Source organism: Tachyglossus aculeatus, chromosome 16 (assembly GCF_015852505.1).
Source record: "Tachyglossus aculeatus isolate mTacAcu1 chromosome 16, mTacAcu1.pri, whole genome shotgun sequence".
In the NCBI taxonomy this organism is placed as follows: domain Eukaryota; kingdom Metazoa; phylum Chordata; class Mammalia; order Monotremata; family Tachyglossidae; genus Tachyglossus; species Tachyglossus aculeatus.
Genome location: NC_052081.1, coordinates 34,347,923 through 34,355,532, shown reverse-complemented (window position 1 = coordinate 34,355,532; position 7,610 = coordinate 34,347,923). Strand labels below are relative to the sequence as shown.

The 7,610-nt window shown below is 43.9% G+C and overlaps 1 non-coding gene across 1 annotated transcript; it reads right to left on the bottom strand.

The window, feature by feature from the left end:
- Nucleotides 1-4,555: 4,555 nt before the first annotated feature.
- Nucleotides 4,556-4,693, bottom strand: LOC119938816. The gene has a single exon (XR_005454518.1). It is a non-coding gene; the product is annotated as a small nucleolar RNA SNORA7 (small nucleolar RNA).
- Nucleotides 4,694-7,610: the final 2,917 nt, after the last annotated feature.

Genomic DNA, 7,610 nt, shown 5'->3' with positions numbered 1-7,610 from the left:
ATCCTTTCCTAAATGGACTGACAACTTGTTAGACCTATTTCTGTGCAGGTTTAACTCCTAAAAGAGTGTAAGGCCCACAGTACTTTGTTTCCACCAACTACTTTAACTGTTGATCGCTTCAGAGGAATGAAAGCAGCTCTCCCCTTCCTATCTTACCTCATGATTCTCCTACTGCAACCCAGGATGCACCCTTTGCTCCATTAATGCCAGACTACTCACTCTACCTCAATCTCATCAGGCCCTACCACACAGGATTGCCCAGCACTAATTTAGACATAGCCATAAATTTCTACTTTCATTTAGGCATAAAGCACAGCTTTGCCTTGCTGCTGATGAGGTGAATTCCAATAAGCCCCCTTGAAGTGGAAGCCTCCTTATCCTTTCAGCACTAATAATAATATCAGTGAAACGCCACGGCATAGTAGAGCCCGAACCTGGGAGCCAGAAGGTTGTGGACTCTAATCCCGGCTCTGCCACTTGTTTGCTGTGTGGCCTTGGGTAAGTCACCTTATTTCTCTGTGCCTCGGTTCCCTCATTTGCAAAATGGGGATTGAGAGGGTGAGCCCCATATGGGACAGGGACTGTGTCCAACTCGATTTGCCTGTACCGGCCCCAGCGCTTAGTACAGTGCCTGGCCCACAGTAAGTGCTTAACAGAAACCACTGTTATTATTATACATGATGGATGCTTCCTTCTGACTCAGAAATTTCCCCTCATTTCTTCCTGCCTATTTGCTGCTCCCTGTAGTTTGATTTTGCCCAATCCCCTCTCTCTTGGCAGCTTGTGGATGCTATTTGTTTCCTCCTTAATGCAGGCTATTACCATTAGGGTAATGATTTAATAGTTCTTAAAAGCGTTTGCTCCTCATCAGTGACTTTCCGTTTTCCCACTGTAACATTTTTTGCAAGTAAATCAAAGAATCATCACAGACTAAATGGTTGTCCAACAAGGTGTTTTTCTAGACAGCTACTATGAAATGGGCTGCTCTACCACTCTGATTAACAGAGTTTCTTCTGCCATCTTTTATTTTGGTCGCGAAAGTGTCAACGAGAACACATTTTCCTCTGGACCCAGTTCTTCAGAAAGGGATCGAAGTTTGGTTTGACACTGAGGGGGGGCTGGAGGAATATATCTTTTCCAACAGAGTCAGTTCAAACTCCTGGCCAGCTCTGTGTCCCCAATCTTTCATTGGTCCTTCTTTTCCTTTTGACAGGCCCTCGCATGTGCTGGCCTCTTCTGGTCCAGCTTTTATCACCTGAGTAGACACTGCCTTGGGGAATGAGTGATTGCCCGCAGGCATCTGTGGATCTCCCTGGAGATAATTCATCAAAAGGTGAAGGGATCTCATCTTCTTTCCAGCTCTCTGTATCTTTCTGGATCAGTAAAACTCTTTTGTGCTCTCTCTGTCTCTGTCTCTCTCTCTCTCAGCTGTAAACCTACCCAGTTTCTCTGAGATTGAGAATTTCCAAAACACTGGAAGGCACACTTCACCCCACAGACCTACCACACACACAAAAAATGCCATTAAAATAAACATCAAGATGCTGGTCCTCTATAACCAGATTAGCTTCAAATTCAGATCGGGGCAACCCTGGCTTTCTGGTGCCGCCAATATGCAAAGAGATGGCATTTTTTAAGTTAACAAGAGATGCTCCTCCTCTTTCAGATCTCAATCAGTGCCTTCCTCACCACACTAGTAAAAAATGGTGGAGATTCCCCAGTGTTTCTTCCATAGAGGCTGAAGGCTGGTGCTCAACAAATACCACTGATTGATTTGACACTGTGTCTGCTGCACCCGAATGACCCGACATTCATTCTGGAACATCCCGGGAGCCAAGCACACAGCTTGATGCATCTGATGCTGCCCCTGTCTGCAGTACTTTTCTCTTCCTGGTTCTCTGAGGACTGATGCTGCCTAGCTGGTAAAGCTGCTGGAATTATAGCCCTGAGCCATTGAAGTATCAAAATAATGCCCTTCTAGAGCTATTGTCCACCACGGCCACCTTGTTTGGCCTCTCTCTTTTCTCTTCCCAAACGAATGATTTGATGAACATGGGTAGATCTGATGCACTATGGGGCTCCTGACAACTTTAAGCACTGGACGAATTTGAGGAAAACCTTCACCAAGTTGCCTTTGGGGGCAGTGAGACCTCAGGAAGGAACTTTTTTTTTTAATGGTATTTAAGAGCTTACTATGTGCTAGGCACTGTACTAAGCCCTGGGGTAGATACAAGCTAATCAGGTTGGACATGGTCATTGTCTCACACAGAGCTCACAGTCTTAATCCCCATTTAACAGAAATTAAGGAAATTAAGGCCCAGAGAAGTTAAATGACTTGCCCATGGTCACACAGCAGAGTAGTAGTAGAGCCAGGATTAGAATCCAGGTCCTTCTGACTCTCTGGCCAGTGCTCCATTCACTAGGCCATACTGCTTCTCAAAGCAAGTCATTTTGTTTATTTGTGCCTCAGTTTCCTCAAATTCACTCATTTATTCAATCATATTTATTGAGCACTTACTGTGTGCAGAGCACTGTACTAAGAGCTTGGGAGAGTACAATACAGCAATAAACGGTCACATTTCTGTCCCACATAGGGCTCAAAGTCTTAATCCCCATTTTAAAGATAAGGGAACTGAGGCCCAGAGACGTGAAGTGACTCAACCAAGGTCACACAGCAGACAAGTGGCCGAGCCAGGATCGGAACCCATAGCCTTATGACTTCCAAACCCATGCTCTCTTCAACAGGCCATGCTGCTTCTCAAATTTAAAATGAGTGTTCAATACCTGTTCTCCCTTTTACTTAGACTGTGAGCCCTATGTGCAACAGGGACTGTGTTCAATATGATTATCTTATATAATAATAAGATGGCATTTGTTAAGCGCTTACTATGTGCAAAGCACTGTTCTAAGCACTGGGGAGGTTATAAGGTGATCAGGTTGTCCCACGGGGGGCTCACAGTTTTAACCCCTATTTTACAGATGAGGTAACTGAGGCACAGAGAAGTTAAGTGAGTTGCCCAAAGTCACACAGCTGACAGCTGGCGAAGCCAGGATTTGAACCCATGACCTCTGACTCCAAAGCCCATGCTCTTTCCACTGGACCTGCTTCTCTACCCCAGGGCTTAGTACGCAGTAAGCGCTTAGCAAGAATTCTTCTTACTATTATTATTATTTCATCTCAGTCATTCACCCAGCATCAGTCTCTCTGAGGGATCATCCAAGTGACACAAGCGGCTCTGTGGTGTCAGGCACGACCCAAAATAATAATTAGACTTCTTTTGTTTGCATTAGTTCTTTTTTGCCTCAGTAAACTTACTGCATGGGCTACCTGTCCCCAGGACAGTGTCTCTTTATAATTCCAACATACCACATGATTTACGAGCTACCGCACATGCCTCTCGTAACAATTAAATAATCAAAAAGTACCTAGAGAGGTTGGGATGCAAGCAAGAACAACTCCATTTTGGGGAAAAAAAATAAAAGTTAAACAAAAGTATGGATAATGAATGCAAGGTCCCCGATGTTCAACAACTGAGAGAAAAGTAAAAAACGGAAATGCTAAAAGCAGTGGACAGAAAATTATGAATGAATTTTAAAGAAAAATACGCACAGAAATGGACAGTGCTCTGGATCTTTTTATCTCATGTTAATATGGGCTTGTGTTTATTAAAAAATATCTCCCTAGGAAACTAACTGTATCTTTTGCCACATATTTTCAATTTCACCCCAGGGTTAGTTGCACTGATTGGTTTCCTTTGTTCACCCGAGATGCAGTGTAATTGTTTTAATATTTTCTCTTTGGATGGAGAGAACAACACAACTTCATTTGAATGCATGGAAATAAGAAAATTCCCTATAATCAATCAATCAATCAATCGTATTTATTGAGCACTTACTGTGTGCAGAGCACTGTACTAAGCACTTGGGAAGTACAAGTTGGCAACATAGAGACAGTCCCTACCCAACAGTGGGCTCACAGTCTAAAAGAGTGTGTCTATAAATGACTCTGGGTTGAACTATTCCTCTCCAAGGAGCCTGGCCATTTGGAAATCTGTTTTATCTGCTTCTTAGATTTTATTATTAATAATAGTCTGCTCTTATATCACAGCTTTATTCCAAAGCTCCCCTTACGTCTTCAAAATATTAATTAAGGCTTCTGGAGCGCTTGCTGAGAAAATTAGCATTAGTCCCGCTTTGCCAACCTAAAGTACTTGGAGATCAAGGTAGGTCTTGTGAGACCAAGTTAAAGTGGCCAAGTGATAAGGATCTAAGAATCAAAAACCTCATTCACTTTTCTGTTATTAGGAAAAGCAGAATGGCCTAGTGAAAAAAGCAAGGGCCTGGGAGTTGGAGGTCTTGTCTTATGCTGCCGAGTCGTCTCCTATCCATAGCGTCTCCAAAGACATATCTCTCACTGAATGCCCTGCCTGCATATGCAATTGTTCTGGTAGTGTATTTACCATAGAGTTTTCTTGGTAAAAACATGGAAATGGAACTGGAATCTCTGCCCTCGACTGTCTTCCATGCTGCTGCTGCTCAGCACAGGTGAGTTTTGACTTGTAGCAGATTGCCTTCCACTCACTAGCCACTGCCCAAGCTAGGAATGGAATGGGTCTGCCTCTGCTTGTCTCTCCCTTTCATAGCTGAGACTTGTAGAGTACTGGAAACTCTCCAGGTGCGGTTCTGAGAGGAGTCAGAGGACCTGCCACTTGCCTGCTGTGTGACCTTAGGCAAGACAATTCACTTCGCTGTGTCTCAGTTACTTCATCTATAAAATGGGGATTAAATTCTTCTTCTGATTTAGACTGTGAGCCTCATGTGAGGCAGACTCTGTGTCCAAACGGATTACCTTGTAATTACCCCAGCAATTCACGGTGCCTGCAACACTGTAAGCACTTAATAAGTACCATTTTAAAAAATATAAGGAAAAGGACTGAACCTTTCAATTGGAACTCAGAAACTTCAAGCAGCTACTTGAGAGCCATGTCTACAGCAACTTAAAGAGAATGATTGTTCAAGCACCAGATTGGGTCTGGCTACCTGCTTCCCGACCCCTAAGATATTCCACTGTTTTCATCTATAAATTAATCAATCATTTATATTTATTGAGGGCTTATTGTGTGTAGAGCACTATACTAAGCATTTAGGAGAGTACAATACAACAGAGTTGCTAGACATGTTCCCTGCCCACAGCAAGCTTATAGTGTCTATGTAGCAAAGTGCTCATCCTATCACAGCACATAGTTAGCACCTAATTCATACCATAATTTTTCATTATCTGCCACTATCAGCTCTAAGAGACTGAAACAAAACCTCCAACTACTATGCTTAGCTACAGACCTTCGGATTTCCACCGAGGAGAACCATTCATTCATTCATTCATTCATTCAATCGTATTTATTGAGTGCTTACTGTGTGCAGTAAGTGGGGATTACGACTGTGAGCTCCATGTGGGACAATGACCTTGTCCCAACCTGATTAGCCGGTATCTACCCCAGTGCTTTGTACAGTGCCTAACACATACTAAGCAAAGGACCTGAATTCTAATCCCGATTCTGCTACTTGTCTGCTGTGTGACCTTGGGCAAGTCACTTTAATTCTCTGGGCCTTAATTTCCTCATTTGTTAAATTTTGTCACCCACCCCTTGTGAAGAAGTGTTTCCTTTCACTTGTTTTGAACAAGGTAACTTTGCTGCTGAGCCTGTTCTTGACAGAACCTCACTAAACCGAGAGGGACCATAAACCCGATGGCATTCATGTCCATGAAATTTTCATTATATGTCATGTATAAAATTAAATATTAGGACACTTGATTTGGAGTTCCATAAATTCTCCTTATCCTAAGGGTTCTCCTGATTGATAATCTAATATCAGAGCAGGTTTAGATCTCTTTGGTAACATTCAAGCTGCCCACCACCTCCGGCTCTGTAATATCAATCAAGGTCATGGCAGCGGAAAATAAACATGATCACAGAAGTTGAGGTCCTTTTAGGGGGTAGATTGGGGCCCAGGTGCTTGGAACTGGGCAGATGGGTTCCTCACATTCTGGGAGCTTCACTGTACCGTACATTACTGCGCTTAATAAAGTGCTTTGCACACAGTAAGCACTCAATACAATTGAATGAATGCTGCTGTAACAAAAATGCAAGTTCAAAATGGAGGTGGAAGAGGGCACTGAATTACACTGAACTACTGCTCACTTCAAACTTCCCTGTGGGCAAACAAAAAGCTTCCGGTTCAACATCAAAAAATATCTTGAATGGAACCCGTAGAGTGAAGACCCTGTGGTGGGAAGGCAATTGGAAAGTGCATGAACTTACAAAGAGGGAGAAAACTCCACTACACTGCTGCCGGGCAGGCTATGTAGAAGTAACTGTCTGTGAGATATTGGAAGAGCTGAAGTGGAGGGTCAGTAAACAATGAAACCAGAAAAAACGTTTTAAACTACAATAAAACCGAGTGGATAGGACACAGGGCTGGGAGGCAGAAAGGAACTGGGTTCTAAATTTGGTCCTTCACTTGTCTGATGTGTGACCTTGGGCAAGCCACTTAACTTCTCTGTGCCCTAGTTACCTCATCTGCAAAACAGGGATTCATTCATTCATTCAATCGTATTTATTGAGTGCTTACTGTGGCCAGAGCACTGTACCAAGTGCTTGGGAAGTACAAGTTGGCAACGTATAGAGACGGTCCCTACCCAACGGGCTCACAGTCTAGAGGGGGGAGACAGACAACAAAACAAAACATGTGGACAGGTGTCAAGTCATCAGAATAAGTAGAAGTAAAGCTAGATGCACATCATTAACAAAATAAATAGAATAGTAAATATGTACAAGTAAAAAAGAGTAATAAATCTGAATAAACATATATACAGGTGCTGTGGGAAGGGGAAGGAGGTAGGGCTGGAGGTGATGGGGAGGAGGAGAGGAAGGAGGGGGCTCAGTCTGGGAAGGCCTCCTGGAGGAGGTGAGCTCTCAGTAGGGCTTTGAAGGGCGGAAGAGAGCTAGCTTGGCGGATGTGTGGAGGGAGGGCATTCCAGGCCAGGGGGAGGACGTGGGCCAGGGGTCGATGGCAGGACAGGCGAGAACGAGGCCCAGTGAGGAGGTTAGCAGCAGAGGAGCGGAGGGTGCGGGCTGGGCTGGAGATGGAAAGAAGGGAGGTGAGGTAGGAGGGGGTGAGGTGATGGACAGCCTTGAAGCTGAGAGTGAGGAGTTTTGCCTGATGCATAGGTTGATTGGTAGCCACTGGAGATTTTTGAGGAAGGGAGTAACATGCCCAGAGTGTTTCTGCACAAAGATGATCCGGGAAGCAGTGTGAAGTATAGACTGAAGTGGGGAGAGACAGGAGGATGGGAGATCAGAGAGGAGGGGATTAAGACTGTCGGCTCCACATGAGGCATGATTAGCTTGTACCTAGCCCAGCACTTAGTACAGCGCTTGGTACATAGTAAGCACTTAAAAACCATACTAATAAAAAAAATCTATGCCAGAACAGGGGAACAGTAGCCACAGAGAAACATGCAGTCTTTGGAAATGAATGGGTTGAATCTCTTGGAGCAAAGGCTCTGAAAAGATCAGAAAAGATCTGAAAACAGGAAAGACAAAAAATAA